At 37.8% G+C, this 17,006-nt stretch overlaps 1 protein-coding gene across 4 annotated transcripts in view; it reads right to left on the bottom strand.

The window, feature by feature from the left end:
• Window positions 1-17,006, bottom strand: part of LOC118427760 (glycerophosphodiester phosphodiesterase domain-containing protein 5-like) — an 80,111-nt gene that overhangs the window by 56,943 nt on the left and 6,162 nt on the right. Inside the window, exon 1 of one of the 4 annotated variants that reach the window (XM_035837685.1) lies at window positions 7,749-7,898. The exons of the other annotated variants lie outside the window; for them this stretch is intronic. The gene's annotated coding sequence lies outside the window, so the exon portion shown is untranslated. Of the gene's footprint in view, window positions 1-7,748; window positions 7,899-17,006 lie in introns of those variants that run through there. 4 annotated transcript variants of the gene reach the window in all.

The raw sequence follows: 17,006 nt of genomic DNA, 5'->3' as shown, positions 1-17,006 counted from the left end.
TAAATGTCATTTTACATATTTTTTGTAGGTTATGTAGAAATAAACAATACTCTCAAATCGTCATTGTAGTCAGTAAATCATAACAAATATTGCGAAGGGCCAGGATTGTCCATCAGTTTCTAGTGCTTTCTTGTCACCTGGACCATATATACATGTACATAGTTTGTTTTATGCCCAAACATGATTTCTTAACATAAGTATTTTGGTATAATTTTTGTGTATTCCATTGCATTCCATTGTTTTTTGCTGAACAGCCAGACCCCTCTTGAAAAAGGGTAAACTTGTGTCTTTTTATCACAGTATTGATGACTGTTTATTGTCGGTATTGTCATAATTTTGACGACTCAGGTAATGTGAGGATGTGCGTTTCCGACTCATCCATAATTTAGGAGGGGCTGTTCCAATCTTAGCCCTGCCACGTCTCTGTTCACACTTGGCTGCACCACGGTATCAGCTGCCATAAAAGCGACGTCTGGAGAGTCATCGGATGACACGTGTACTGAAAGTCACATTCCTGTATAGTCCATCAGGGACCGAGGGTGAATCAAATGCTTCCTTTTGATTGTCATATCAGGTGTCAGAGATTGCAGTATGGCAGAATTGCTGATTCAGATGGACAGTATAAAGAAATTGCAATTGGAGTCTTTCACTCACTTACACTTACTATCTGGTTTAGCGTTCGTTTTAACCTGATTGCAATGTCCCTGACATTTTATGGATGCCATCTGCATTTGTTGATCTCTCTGTTTCTTGAAAGTGAACAAAATCTTTGAAAAATGACCTACAAAAAGTCAATAACTTATAAGAGCGCAACATATGATGGTGTCATATAAGGCCACAAAAGTCTTTATTTTATTCATGACCGTCATGAATACATTGATTTTTAGCTGTTCCATGAAATCGAAACAAGAAATCTCTTGTTTAAGATGACAAGTAGAAATGCTCAAGAATTTCTGATAGCAAGTGCTAGCTATGACAGTGTCCGGCAAGGCCACAAAGTGCTTTTATAGATGACAGTCAAATACGCTAGTGCTGACTTCCATCGGTTTTCTGAAATTAAAATGAGGAATCTTGCTCTTTTATGATGATAGGTAAAGATGTGCAAGAATGGTTTTGCCCATAAGAAGCAGCAGCAAAATGGGAGGTCATTGTGAGTGAATAAAGAAGGAGATTTAGATATGGATAGGTTTTGAATTGTTGGGTTTCGGTTTTTAGAATATTATACTGTGGTCTGAAAAGGGAATTACAACAGATCTTAAGTTTAACTTTAAGTTATTTATTCTCAATTTCTAAATTTAAGAGTTATGCAAAACATGAAGATCAACATAAGAGTAACATATGTACATTGGTGCACACATTTTAGTCAGATCTTTCAGTGAGTGGGGCTTGACTTTGAGTAATTATCACTTTATGACTGGTAGGAATACATTTTTTTTCAAGTTAACTCCAGCCTTAACTCAAAAGTAGCAGTTATGAATTAATAAATATTCTATAATCAAAAATATCTTCTTTGCCTTTGGATGTAATAAATAAATCAGCATAAACATATTGTACATGTAACGCTGGTTCACCTTTATCCGGGGGTAACCTATATTCCTTGTTTGTACAAAGAAACGTATTTAGGGATATAAAGTCGACGGACGGTGGTTTCAAATGGGAACATTTTGTAAAGATTGCAAATCTGAAACCACTGTCCGCAGACTTAATACTCCTAAATGTGTTGTTTTTAAAGACAACGGATAAAGGTCACCCCACGGATAAAGGTGAACTAGCATAAGTGAGTCCAGATAAAGCTGGTTACCCTTTGACTTATGATCACATGATCACAAGTTTATGAAGGCCGCCCTGACAACTCCACTCTCCTACCTTTTCAGCACAGCCACATGGAAACTTCCCAGTCCCTTTATTACCTTCCCAAGAACCTGCTCGGGTGCCATAAAAGTTGTATGAGCGTGTAATAAAGGAACCGGTGGTTAAAACCCCTTGTCAAAAACATGGCTGCAAGTGACCCAATAAAGTACAATCAATGAAGTCGCGCACTTGCCCTGAATGCTAATCTTTTTTTTAACAGCTGCCTGACGCTTTGACAATAAAAATTTTGTGGCAAAAGGTTATAAATACCAAAGTTTATGGAGGACGCATGGTTTTAGTTACGTCAGGGGGATTTCTTCCAAGTTTCCAGACTAGAAATGGTTTGTTTGTTTGTTTGTTTGAAGTCGTCACAAAATTTTTGTGATATTGTACCTGCGTTTGGCTGTCCAGTTTAGCTCACTGAAGAGCTATTCTTCCACTGGTTGCAATAGAGAAAACAGACACTATGTACAGTATTTACAGGTTCACTGTACTGGTAAAATTTCCCTAGTTCTTTTTGACAAGCACAATGAACAGTGGATCACGGCTTAATGTCCCATCCTAAGGGCTGCAACCCATGTCAGGTGAGTGACAACAGCTTAAGATTCAAACTCACAGCTTTGAGATTCAAACTGAACTTGCAAAAAGCCACCCCCTTTAAAGATGCAGCTGGAGATCAGCAATCAGACCCATAAACGACAGCCCGAAACATCCAACCCTTGCAAGACAGGGAATAACAGAGTCTGACGCTAAACCGGATAGTGACTCACTGTGTTAGAGAGCTTCTTGTTTCTGAGGCAGGGCCTCTATCCGCTGGACTACACACACACAAGAGTCAGGCCTGGCAAGCCAGGGTGAAAAAAAAAGTCAAAGTCCTTCCCGCGCCTGATGACGCATAGGGCGGTGCCCATCTCCATATCAGTAGCCCTGGGCCACACAGATTTGTGCAATCACTACAGTAGAGGGCTAGTCCACTGGTATTGGTAACTGTGTGTTCAATTTCCATACTCTTTCCTAATTGCTGAGCACTAACCTGAGAAAGCAGCATGCACCATTTTTACAGTCTTTGGGATGACTCGACGAGGGATCAAACTCACAACCTACCTAATGCAAGGCCAATACTCTACCAACTCGACCATTGCACCGGACTGGGTGCAGCTGAGGTAAAAAGGACATTGCCATTTAACCAGTGACATGTAGGCCTCCTTTCCTGCCAAATTGGACCTGTCAGCATGATTGGAGAGCCTGGGTGATTCCTCAATGTCCGAGACACAATTACAAATGGGACATTTCTGCATCATTTCTAAGCCATGGGGAGAGTAATAGGTTCCTGGTCTAGAAATTATCTGAAGTCTTCACAAAAGTTTTGGGCTTGTACCTCGGTTTGGTTGTCCAGTTTAGCTCACTGAAGAGTTATTCTTCCACTGGTTGCGATAGAGAGAACAGAGACACTATGTACAGTATTTACAAGTTCACTGTACTGGTGAAATTCCCCCCTGGCTAGCTTTTTTCAACAAGCACAATGAACAGTGGACCACCGCTCGTGTGAGTTAGCTTCTTGGTTTGGAGGCAGGGCCGGAATCCTTGGACTACGCACGCACTAGAGTCAGGCCTGGCACTGGACAGGGTACAGCTGAGGTAAAAAGGCCATTGCTATTTAACCAGTGACATGTAGGCCTCCCTTCCTGCCAAACTGGACCTGTCAGCATGATTGGAGAGGCAAGGTGATTCCTCAATGTTTGAGACACAATTACAAATGGGACATTTCTGCATCATTTCTAAGCCGTGGGGAAAGTAATAGTCGTCTCAATCAACAAATGATGTAAGGCTTGCCATGGAGGCAATTTGGATCTTGTCCAGGGTTCCAATGATTGCACTGGGGGATGGGATGCCCATCTTGCACGCTGCAATTTGAAGTTAGGGCTCATACTGATGAGGCAAAAATATTAGAAAACTGCAATTTTGGATATTAATAGTTTTTATCTTTTACAACAACATGTATGTGACAAAGTTTAACTGTAAATTCTTATAAAAAATTGGGCAGTCGCAAATCTGGGTGAGTCTAAATTTTGTGTTGGAAATTACAGTTGATTTAGAATGATTTGTAGTTCTACCAACACATATGAACTTTCAAGCCAATTTGAAGTTAGGGCTCATAAGCAAAAATATTAGAAAACTGCAATTTTGGATATCAGTAGTTTTCATCTTTTACAACTGTTACAGCATTTTTGAACTAAAATCTCTGATACAAAAATTTGACTTGGACAGTTTTTGTGTTTGACATTAACGCTGGTTCACCTTTATCCGGGGGTAACCTATATTCGTTGTCTGTAAGAAAAAAAACGCTTTTAGGGATATTAAGTCGACGGACGGTGGTTTCAAATCAGAACATTTTGAAAATATTGCAAATTTGAAACCACAGTCCACAGACTTAATACTCCTAAATGTGCTGTTTTTAAAGACAACGGATAAAGGTCACCCCACGGATAAAGGTAAACGAGCGTTACAGTTTGACCATGATTCAGAATGACTTCTAGACACAGATGAACTTTCAAGCCAACATTTCATTTCATTTCTTCATTTTACCAGCAGATTACACTCTTCTTTTTAGAAATACCTCCATACATACATTACAGGGATTTATAAAACAACATTCAAGAAAAAAAATATTGGCCTCAGTATTTCTACCAATGAACAGTAGCAAAGTCTGTCATGACCAGTTTATGCAAAAACACCAAAAGATTTGTCAAGAATTTGTAAGTTAGAAATACTGAGGTTGTACTAAAAAGACCACTACTCTCTCCAGCATAGTATTTCAATGTCTGAACAAGGCTTTCGAATTTTAAAAAAAAAAGTATATTTATTAGTAGGATTCCTGGTTGATATGAGGACATAAAGAAATTCTTGCTGGAACATTGAAGTAGAAACGCCAAAAAAGATATGATTTTGGAAGTAGAAGAATGCATTGCATATCCCAAGAATCGGCTATTTCAATATTTACTTATTAGTATATTATAACTTATCCACTGCAATCCTATTCATCCTGTGTTAATCCAGATATTCTGTGAAAACTTGCCCAACATATTAGGCCACTTAATACGTGTCAATGACTGTAACACATAAGATCATATAGATACGTGTACAACAATATGATTTCCATGAGGTAAAAGAAATTCAAACTGCCTATTTGAGGCAACACAGCTATTGACAATATGATTTTTGACCTCTGATGTGTAGCAGCAAGCCTGTTATCCTAATTCCTATTTATTCATTTAAAAAAACACTTCTAACATAACACCACTGTTACATGATACACAGTTACACTCACAAATCCCAAAACAATACAATAAGGCTAAAAGGTATATATAGGTAGTTTCAATGGAATTGCGTGCCCTTATTTTTCTTAATAATTCAGAATGAACATTTTTCTTAGCAAGGTATTTCTTGCTCAATGCTACAGCTATTTTCACAATAGCATTCAAAATCTAGTTTTTAAAACCCTTACACTACTCCTAACAATTGAAAGGGTTTACTTACAATTTCAAGAAGTGCCATTTCCAGTCAAATGTCAAGAAAAAAACGTCCCTGCCTTCTGCAGCCTCGGTACACAAACAACTGGAAGTGTCTCACGTAAAATCACCAGGTCTCAGCTTATTGAATAATTTATCCTCGCATGGGAAAATCTCGAGTCTGCAACCGGAAAAAGCCACACCCAAAGGAAAATCCTTACAAACGCACTGCAACGTTACAGTACTATAAACCAACTTAATCAAAAATGTCTCACTCCGCGTTATACGAGTCTAGAAGGACAGTTTTTCTTACGTTTATGTGTTTTGTGACACATGAAATAATGGTATTAAAGAGCACGGAACATTTACAATGTCAAACTCAAGGTCAAGGCAGCATAATAAGGTCATTCTAACATTTCCTTGAATGGTGACAAAGCAAATTTATTCATGAATCACAAAGAAGAGTTCCTCTGTAAGCATCTTTTGTTCTCAGGGTCATTAAAGACTCAGTCATACAGTTTTTATATGGTAGGTTCTCTATGGTAAACAATGTCTATTATTAGACCAAATCAATTAATCATCCTTGGTACTGGTTTAGTGGACTAAGTAATGCAGATTCAACTATTGTCTACTAAGAGGGGAGGGGGTGCACAGTAATCTCAGTCATAATTTTTTCAATTTTTTCTGAGATCAGTTTGTCAATATGGCAAAGCGGGGGATTGAGGGGGTGGTACAATTTTTTCAATTTTCTAATTTAATAATTTGAAAATGAAGTCAAAAAATAAAAACAAATAATGTTCTCAAAATATCTTCACAAAAAAATCATGCCAGTCAGATATATAACAAGCAAACTGTGTGTAATTTTTGTAAACTAACTGATCGAAATTTCTAGAAGTATTCGGATATAGAGAAGATATGTCAATTCCCTACAAAGGAACATCGTCAGATGTTTGAAGAAAAGTGACAACAGACAGACCTCATCGATCAACACACCCTGGAACCGATCACTGGTGATTAGGATCAATTAAAACAATACTTAATCACATATGCACGGGAACTGCATGTTGTGGAAAACAAACAACAGCTGTTGTGTGGTACACCCAAAATTTTTCTTCCAAAAATGAATTTCGAGTTCTGCATAATAAAGAAATTGATTTCTAAGATTTACCTGAACAGAAATGCAGACATCCTCAACCATAATCAAGCGTAATACTGTCTAGAAGTTCTTCACAAAATTGCTATGTCTGTTTATATCAACCTGGTATGTATATCTCCATCATGTAATCATTTCTTTGTAATGTCAGGACAAATCTACGAAAAGCAAAAATCTATGCCAAACTTCTTTTTTTACAAATTGTGCACAATGAACACTGGTGAAGACTTTGATTAGGATCAATTAAAACAATACTTAATCATGTTTGCACGGGGACTGCTGTTGTGGAAAACACACAACAGATGTTGGACTTACTATTATCGAACATGCTGATCTTGTTGTCTGATACTAAACCTTTTGCAACAAAAACCGTTGGTCTTTCCAAAACAATAGGAACCTTAATAAAGACACTAAAACTAAAAATTGAAAGTCTAGATTCTGGCTAGCTCTAGGATTAACTATTTAAAAAAAAAATAGTATACAAAAACATACTGCCATCTTTTGCCCCAAATATCACACAAGCACAAGAATCCTACTTTCAGCACCAAGGACAGGGTTGAACTTAACCAACAAAGAATTTCACTTTGTGTGCAGCTCCAAATTTTGGTGTACAAAATGCATATGCAGACAGTATGTTGAGCCCAGAAGAGTGATAGTCAATCAGCACCAAGGAGAGACATATAGATATACCAACCAACTAAACACTGAAAAACAGATGTTAAAGTTGACCAAATGATAGCCAACATAGAGCTGGAGAAATGTATAATATCCTGATCAGAAGCCATGGCTTAGACAAATGCAAGTATTCCCCACAAAAATCTGCTGACTGATCAAAGAGGCAGAATGATACAATTGAAATTCAGCACCAGAGATGTAATCATAGAAACTTGTGTGGTAGAAAACGATCAAATCAAGATTGATAACAGCCTCCTCCTACAATCATAATTATATACAAACATACACGTGTACAATACACAAACACACACACACACACACACACACACACACTGACAGACAACTAAAAACACAGACACACTTTCATACACATACAACCTTCATAGACTTTACCTTATACACCAGCAGCACACCTTCATTAAACAACTCCTCACTCAAGAATTTCTCACTCCCAAGAAGGATAACAGTTGCATCATCTTCTTTACAAGACAAGAAAACGTAGCTAAACCAGCATAACTCTGTCCCTCTGCTTCTGACAGTACCAGAGCAAAATGGCTTACCTACAGTGGGTCACCCTCTGGGGCTTACAAAATGTCTGCGTTGACGTCTAATTCAAGAATTACGGCCGCCATTCCCATGTAAACCGTGTACTACACTCGTCTCGGCCCAATCCTGCGCCAATCATGCCGTCTTAACGTGATTTCTCCGGAGGCCAGTAAGGGAATGAGAGACTGGATTATGGTGGTGTTCGGAGATCGAACAGCATGGCAGGATCCCAACACAGGACTGACCTCTGTCGCCTAATGGGGAAATTACACCAATGACATGGAGAAATCGAAGCCACGGCTCAAAATTCCTCTTTTGGGGATTATTTTTCGGTGAAAATAACATTCAAACTTACTAACTCTCGTGAGTTTACGTTCTGAAGATTGGTCATCAGTATTGATCCTGAAGAAGACGACAGTGGTCGTTGAAAATTTGATCCGTGTGTACTAGACTTTTGTGTTGGAAGAAAGGTTAGCATTGTAATATGATTACTACCAACACAGATAAGCTTCCATGATAACATAACTGTTTGCACAAGACAAATTTATACCTGTACCATTCTGACATGAAATAGTCTTCATGTCAGAAAGTTTGGATTAAAATGGAAATATATTAGTCTTCTCTACAGAGACTATTCTATTCCTTACATATCAGCGCTTTACTGGAAATATTGGGAAGTATAGTGCAGGTAAGGTGCAGGTAAACATTAAAAATACCTGCAAAACTGCAATTTTACCTACACTAACCTATATATACCCAGTACATGGACCAGTGCAGACAAGATGCAAGCAAATATCAAAAATACCTGCACAGCTCCAATTTCATCTATGCTTTCCTACACACAAAATATGTATGCAGGTGGTGATTCTAAACCAGACAAAGCAATCTATTGCCAATGAGAAATTCAGTCCCATGACCATATCTCAGCAGTATCATTGCAGCAGATAAGGTAAGGTAAGAAACTAAGATTAGGAACTGAAAATAAATTTCTGGATCCCAGTGTCCTTCTTTTTATTTATTGGTCTGCCTCCATCACATAAAGCCAAGCCTGACTAGCTTGTAGCTATTACAGATGAGTGGCCTTGGCAATAATGACAGGATGTAATGAAACAGGAGGACGTTGAACTTCAACTTCAGGAGCTGCCTACCAATATTAGGTAGAGCAAGAATACACATTCGTCAAGGTATCTGTAAGTTTTCATGCTGTTGATACAATAACAATAGCAGACAGGTTTTTGTAAGAGAATTTTGTGATGTATGAAAAATATAATTGCAAAATTAAAGGGGCCTTAATTTTGTCACAGATGGAGGAAGGATGTTTTTGTGTTGTTTTAATCTTTTGACATGAAACAAATCTGTAGTACAGTTGGAAAGATATATTTACAGTATAGGGAGTTTGTTGTGGAAGGGTCATTGTGAAAAGAAAACCACCTCAAGGTCAAGTCAAGCATCTTAATATTTACAGACTTTACATTACCTACAGAAGTATTGGACAATACCTACAAAAGTGCTAGACAATGAATTAGTAGTAATATATACACATTGTCAAGTACTAGTACAATATATAAACAAACACGTGCCATCCCACTGAGAGTGGCTCCGCTATCAATTTTTAACTACTAGTACTCCATTCTAGTGGCTTGTTCAGTGTCCTACTATTTGAAAGAACAGGATGTGCTTACGATGGCACAAAGAAGAACAGGAAGCTACGATATCACATTCTAAGTGGCTTTGTATATCATAATCCTGGGGGTTGAGAGGCTGAAAGAACCATCCTCAACAGGCTGAAGTGGTGCTTGACAGAGTTATATAAGTTGTTTGAGTGCCCTCCAGATCACTGACTCATACATGTATAATTTGTATAACTGGGATCATTAGCATCTTCCTCTGCTTCCCAAAAAGAAGTCAAACCCAACCTGTGTAGATATAGCCAACACTAGTATTTGAGTAGTCTCTTTTTACAATAATATTTATCACTATCCACTGTCATATGTATGTTCCCTATGTTGACTTTGACTTTATTGGGCATGAACTTGAAAATAAACTTTCAAATTCATTAAAATTTCCATGACCGTTTGAGGTCTTCGTAGGGTCACTTGTCAAGGTTTCAAGACTATTTTGAGGCAGTACAAAAAGTTGCCCGTTAGTGTTTGGCTATTTCTGGTCTTCAGAGTACTGACTCGTACATGTATGGTTTGTACCACTGAGATCATTAAAACGCCCATGACTTCTTGAGGTCTTCGTGGGGTTACTTTCTAAGTAAGTCTAACAACCTTGTTAAGGATGTCTATTTTGAGTCGGTATAAAAAGTTGCCTGTTCATGTTTGCTTTTTCTGGTCTTCAGAGCACTGACTCATACATGTATGGTTTGTACCACTTGAATCATTAAAACGTCCATGACCGCTTGAGGCTTAGTCAGTTAGTGGGGTCACTTTTGAAGAAAATCTATCAACCTTGTTAAGGACTACTATTTTGAGGCAGTATAAAAAATTGCCTGTTCATATTTGGCTATTTCTGGTCTTCAGAGCACTGACTAATACATGTACTGTTTGTACCACTTGAATCATTAAAATGTCCATGACCGCTTGAGGCTCAGTCAGTTAGTGGGGTCACTTTTGAAGAAAATCTATCAACCTTGTTAAGGTTGTCTATTTTGAGGCAGTATAAAAAGTTGCCTGTTCATGTGTTTTTTTCTGGTCTTCAAAGTACTAACTGTACGGTTTGTTCCATTGAGATCATTAAAATGTCCATGACTGCTTGAGGTCTTCGTGGGGTCACTTTTCAAGAAAATCTATTAAACTTGTCAAGGATGTCTATTTTGAGGCAGTATAAAAAGTTGCCTGTTCATGTGTTTTTTTCTGGTCTTCAGAGTACTGACTGTACGGTTTGTTCCATTGAGATCATTAAAACGTCCATGACCGCTTGAGGTCTTCGTGGGGTTACTTTCTAAGTAAATCTAACAACCGTGTTAAGGCTGACTATTTTGAGGCAGTATAAAAAGCTACCCGTTCATGTTTGGCTATTTCTGGCACCAGAAAGGGATCACTGTGAAGCAAAGCAGAAGAAGTGGCCTGAGAAACCCTGCCAATTTTCCCATTCAAATGCTCAAATGCTCAGCCTAGCGATTTCATAACAGTTCTCTAACAAGTACAAATATAGCTGTAACGAAAGAAACAGAGTTGATCTTAAGGACACTAGAAAGGTAAAGGTCTCATGAGTTATAGTCTTTTCGTGGCCGTAGGAGCAGCAGTTTGTTAATCCACTGTGTCTAGGGTACAGTATTGGAAGGCGGAGCCCATCCCTCTCCTTCCACAGTCTTTTACCTTTCCAACTGAAGTCAGGACTCAGGTTCCCTTTTTAAGTTTTTTCACACATGGGTGGAGGGAGGAAAGTACAACAAAAGTGACTTCCTGAGGGACACAATGTCTAGCTTTGAGTACAGGCATCAAAACAGCACTGAGATAGTACTAAAAGTAAAACATGAGGATACGGCAGCTAAGCACCATGTTATATGTTAAGCTGTGATAAAAACACTGCAACAAAGGCATGCAAAACACAACTTAAACCTTTCCCAGCTGCATAGCCCCATATAGCCAATTGAATTTCAAATTTGGTGCCAAAATACAGTGTAAAGATCGAATAGAATCACTTTTATTGAATATACCCATGGCATACATGCGAATTAATTTCCTGATGATAACAAACTTTGCTATCATCAATATTCAAACCTAGGAACTCCCAAATGCCACATAAAAACTTAAATTTCCGTTCCTTTTCTACGCTTGACAAATCTTCTATGCAAATATCTTGTGAGTCATCCTCCCCCTGGACTGAGACTGCAAAGCATGTCCCACCAGAGAACAGTTGAGATTACAGTCCAGTAAGGATACATACCGGTATGGTGTACAAAAATGCATTTTCTTGTTAGACCGGTCCAGAAAACAGGCCTAAAAAATCAGTAGACCGGATGTTGGACCCATTCAAAAGTGAACAGCAAGCTGGCATACTGGCAAGCTTTCACATGTTTTAGGGCTTAAGGGGCCAACAAAATAAAAAGAGTGAAGCAGTTTTACTGAGCTTCTACAGTCAAACTTGGTCTAATCTGAGGCTGTTTACATGACTCGGATGGGATTTTACAACGCAAGTGGACGTTGGATATTCCTCTGGACCGGGACTGTACCTGTATCTGAATTTTCCTGTACCGGTACCCACCCCTACAGTCCAGGCAAATCACTTGCAGTACAAACAGTGGGAAACTATTGATCAAACCATGATTACATTTTCTTCATGCTCCACTTCTTCTTTACAGTGCTTTACTCCAAGACATTGCCATTAATGGACATAGCATCATAAAATGCCCTCAAGCAAAGATGCAACATTATACTCTTTTGTATTGTCAATGGTTCCATAAATACATGCAAGAAGATTGGCATCAACATATCTACTTCTAGGTTTCATGAACAATATTTTCCATCTTACTACATGTAAGATATACATATGCCAAACAAATACCTATGCCTGATGGTGCATAGGATGGTGCCTATCACTGTCTCAGTGGCCCGGGGCCACACAGCTTTGTGCAATCACTACAGCAGGAGGCAATTCCACTGGTAGTGGGGTGTGTTCAACTTCCATACTCTTTTCCGAATGCTGAGTGCTAAGCAGAGAAAGCAGCATGTACCAATTTTAAAGTCTTTGGTATAACTCGGCCAGGGATCAAACTCAAACACTCTACCCACTCGGCCATTGCACCGGTTGTTGAAAGGGAAATTTTGGTCTCCGTACAGTAACTCAGCAAACACCAGCTAGTGGAAAGAGGGCCTATCATAATTCTTACCCCCGAAATTGCCTGTCATGGATGGACACCTCCTCTCCTGCGAAGTTTGTACGCCTGAGTTGACTAAGTGCCCATCACTTCTCTTCCCCCTCTATATACCACACTTCTGTGAACACTTGCGCTGCTCCACTCAATATCATGTACATTTACCGAGAGAGCTGGGTGAGGAAAAACCTATCAATCTGGCACGGCTGGAATTGTGCATTTTAACTGCTGCTTTGTGCCTCATCTTGCTCTTAGCCAGGCCGGTAAATTTACAGCAGGGAAATGTTCAAACAGAACATCAATAATAACAACTGTTAGTTTAGACCACACCAATGTTATTTGTTGCTTCTCAGATTTGCCCGTCCATTTGTTTTTTATTTAACCCTCAAACCACCGTAGCTTTTTTGTGACGTAGATTACCGTATGGGGTCAAAACTGACCCCAAAACGTTTTGTACAAATACAGTTTTTTGTGTGACTCTTTTAGTGATTTGTATATACGTATAGTTTCATTAATCTATGTGTGACAGTCTGACATGATTAGGTGAGAATAATTCTAGCTCATTATCATAATTTATGCAAAAGATCATATGGACTACATTTTGCACCAACTCTATTCAGACCAGGAAGGAGGTTTTTGATGCCTGTACCAACTTCAATGCCGTATAGTGCCTGAATGGCTTATGCTAGGGCCACTAAACTTAGTAAGTTTTTAGAAAATGTTGATACCAAACATTTTCAGTGAACGAAGTATGTTCATCATTTTTCATGTTGCCATGGCAACGGAATTCTGACAGACATATTTATTACGAAATTTTCTAATTTTGTATTAAACAATTAAGTTTAAGGTTTTATTGGCAAAAAACAGTTGTTTATCACATCTTATGAAATTCAACGTAAATTTCATGACTCAATATTCATGATTTTGCTAATTTGATGACGTCATCAGTCAAAATCCAAGATGGCGGCCGATATTACCTAGATGACGTCATAATGTCGTCATATAATATGATAATGGCACAAAAGTTGTTACAATAATGTTGGCTTACATGTACATCATTCTCTGAAAATTTCGTGATCCTACAATAAGTAGTTTTGGTGTGGGTCGCAAATGTTTGTTTAAAAAATTCTGGGGTCAGTTTTGACCCCACTGGACCATGCATAAACTTTCGAGGATAACTTAATCAAAAATTAGCCAATCTCGGTAAAAATGTATAAACAGTTTTAGGGCATATATACAAACAAACTCCTAAAAGGAAATTTGTTTTCGACCAGAAATGCCATAATAGCACACATTGATATACGCCTGGGGTCAGTTTTGACCCCATACGGTGGTTTGAGGGTTAAAAAAAAAAAATTGAATTCCCGAGAAAAGATTTTTGTTCACAAACATGTAAATATTGCCAATCAGAGCCACATACACATAATTTCAGTCTAAAAACAATGCCTTTTATTCGGAGCATAAATACCAAATCAAAGGAAGGGATTAATTGCATAAAACGTACCATTAAACTCCTTGGGCTGCTGTATCTTTGTGTTATTTAAGCCATATATCTTCACCCCAGACCTTCTGAAAAAATTTACTTTTTTTTACCTGCTAGTCCAATTTTTTTCTGAAAAAGTCCAAGAAGCAGCAAATGAATTTGGTGTGACCTTAGGTAACATTTTCTTTCGTCCGTTCTTTTAAGTAGTTGTTTCTAGTGCATGATAAGTCTATTCCCATGCTAAAAAAGCAATGCATAGTAATGCAGTACGATTATTTGACACAAATGTACAGATCTTGCCTAATGTGTTACATGTCATGCTATGTAGATATAGTCCCAAAGGGGGAGGGGGGGTCCCGATGTGCTGGCAAATACTAGATGTACACATACCCATCCAATGACACACACATGTACATGTATGTACTGGCAAATACTAGATGTACAAATACCTATACCCATCTTATGACACATACATAATACTTGAACCCGATTCATAATAATAGTATCTTTGTCTCAAGCCTGGAATTTTCGATACCATAAAAGTGCATGTCCACACAATGCAAGATACCTTCTTCAGAGTCCTACATAAAAAAAAAAGTTTACTCAATAAAGTAACAATCTAGACTGTCAAAATCTGTTTATCAAGCTCTATTACAGTATTGAAAAACTTAATGAACATAATTTTGCAGTAAACGCTAGGCAAATTTGTATTGTAACCTCTGAACAAATTTTAATGGTACAAAATTAAAGGTGTCAAAAAGTATAAATCAAGCACTATTATTACTATTACCACAGAGTTTCGAATTTGTAACAAAAATATTTTTACTAGATAAGCTAGGTCACATGATATATAGCATATGACAGATTTCACTACTGTACACAATCAGAAAACAAAACTGTACATAGAACTCAACTTTCCCCTCTTAGACTCTCAAATACATGAGTTTTACACTTTGAATTTCAATCCCAACATACCAACTTAAACCACTGACCTATATACTCATATCAACATATACAAAGTTACAAGCAAAAACTGGGACAATAACCATGGGGCCAGAAAATGCAGTCACACCTTCCAAAAGTGCCTTTGAATAATTTAGCACCATTTTCCCTCCATAAAGAATAGACATGGTATGCCTGGAAGCCATGCATGACAACGTACTATCAAATAGCTGAGATTATGAATAAATTCTATGGCCAGCATGCAAGCAAGCAGAACAACAGATCCCGCTTTCTGTTCCGGTGTAATGAATATGAGATGAACATTAGGATAGATTACATCATCATCTAAGTAGGAAAAAATAAGTAGTTTGTATTTTTTCTATACAATTCTTTGTAAATGAGGCCTCTCATATGCACCAAAATCAGTCAATATTTGAATCATGAAATTACTGTAAAACAAGGCTATTTTACACCTTTAACATCTGCATCAGAAAAGGAAAAAATCTAAGCCGTGTAAATGATTGCATTGTGTGCTTTTTTCATATGAATCAGAACTGGTCTCCCTTTTATATCATTATTCATACAACTTTAGAGTAAAACCATTATTAAGCCATGAACATTGCGCCTCAGGCCAAATTACACGATCTGCATCAAAATAGAAATGCATCAACAATGTAAATAATAATAGCATTTTTATGTGCATTCTCATCTGCAGTAGAATTGGTTGGTCTCCTTTTTATCACCATCACATTATGTTAACGAAAATCCATTTTTATACCTCTGTAGGTCTGGCAAATACCATGGGTGTGATTTCCACTTGTAAACCAACAAAAAGGGGGCAAACACAAAGCCCCAAACACATAAACTCACATGCAGGGAACAATTATGGGGGTAATAACAGCCATGGTATAGAATTAGTAGTGCTATATTCCAGGTTGAGGTCAGGGCTAAGTGACTGTAACAACAGTCAGAGTTTCAGCACTACGGCAAGAGCAAATCTGCTAGCTGAAGATAGATGCACTCTGGGAATACACAGAGGTGTGTAGGTGGCCTCAGGACAGGGAGGACAAAGCCTTTGTTAGGCTAGTGCTGCTACACACACACACAATTCTCTGTATATATGAATGTGCAGTTTGATGGTTATAGTTTTGGACTATTTTATATAAAACGTTGTTGGACAAAAGGTCAAGAAATTTACAAAAATAGAAGAACAAGTCTAAAAAAGAGAACACTGCTTGACATAACAATTATTAGACAACACTATCAAAAGCTAAAGCAGTGTGAATATTAGATGATTCCATTGTTATATTTGGGGGTAACAGTCTATGACGTTTTACATCCTATACCTAATTCCTTTGTACGGTGGCCATAATAATTACCATAACATAGTCTGGACTGGTCTCAAATACATATTGTTGCACAAAAGGTATGGAACAAGCAGTCCAATGTAGAAAATGAAAGCATTGTGGTTCCTACAGCTTCACATAACGCATTAGATTTCTCTTTTGTACTGTCTCCACAATTAACAAATTACACATGGAGAAAATAATGAATTCCCACCTTCCTGTCTTAATGGTTATGGTTTGGACTGGTGTGCTACAACTGAGCACTTCAGGATTCTGCTGTCATATTTCTGGGTAAGGTTTTATCTAATAAAACTGTCTACTCCTTTGTTAAATAGGCACCTATAATAAGAATCAAAATCTAACAGCAGTATAAAAAGACAGGAAAAAAAACACCACAATTCTTGAGCATGATACCTACAATTGTACTTTCCCTGTGATTTCCCTGTTATATTTCAGGGAAAGGTTTTACCCAATGAAATTGTCTACTCCTTTGTCAGGTAGATACTGATTTTAAAAAATTCCAAAAAGAAATACATAAGGACAAAAAAACACCACAATGCTTGATGTCCTGTGTGATACCTATAACTAACTTCTGAGCACTTCAGATTTTGCTGTTGTATTTCTATGTAAGGTTTTATCTAATAATACAGTGACTGTAAAATAAAAATCCTTTGTTACA

This window comes from Branchiostoma floridae, chromosome 12, assembly GCF_000003815.2.
Source record: "Branchiostoma floridae strain S238N-H82 chromosome 12, Bfl_VNyyK, whole genome shotgun sequence".
Classification (NCBI taxonomy): domain Eukaryota; kingdom Metazoa; phylum Chordata; class Leptocardii; order Amphioxiformes; family Branchiostomatidae; genus Branchiostoma; species Branchiostoma floridae.
Note: the sequence above shows the minus strand (reverse complement) of the source record. Positions and strands in the feature narration are given on the sequence as shown.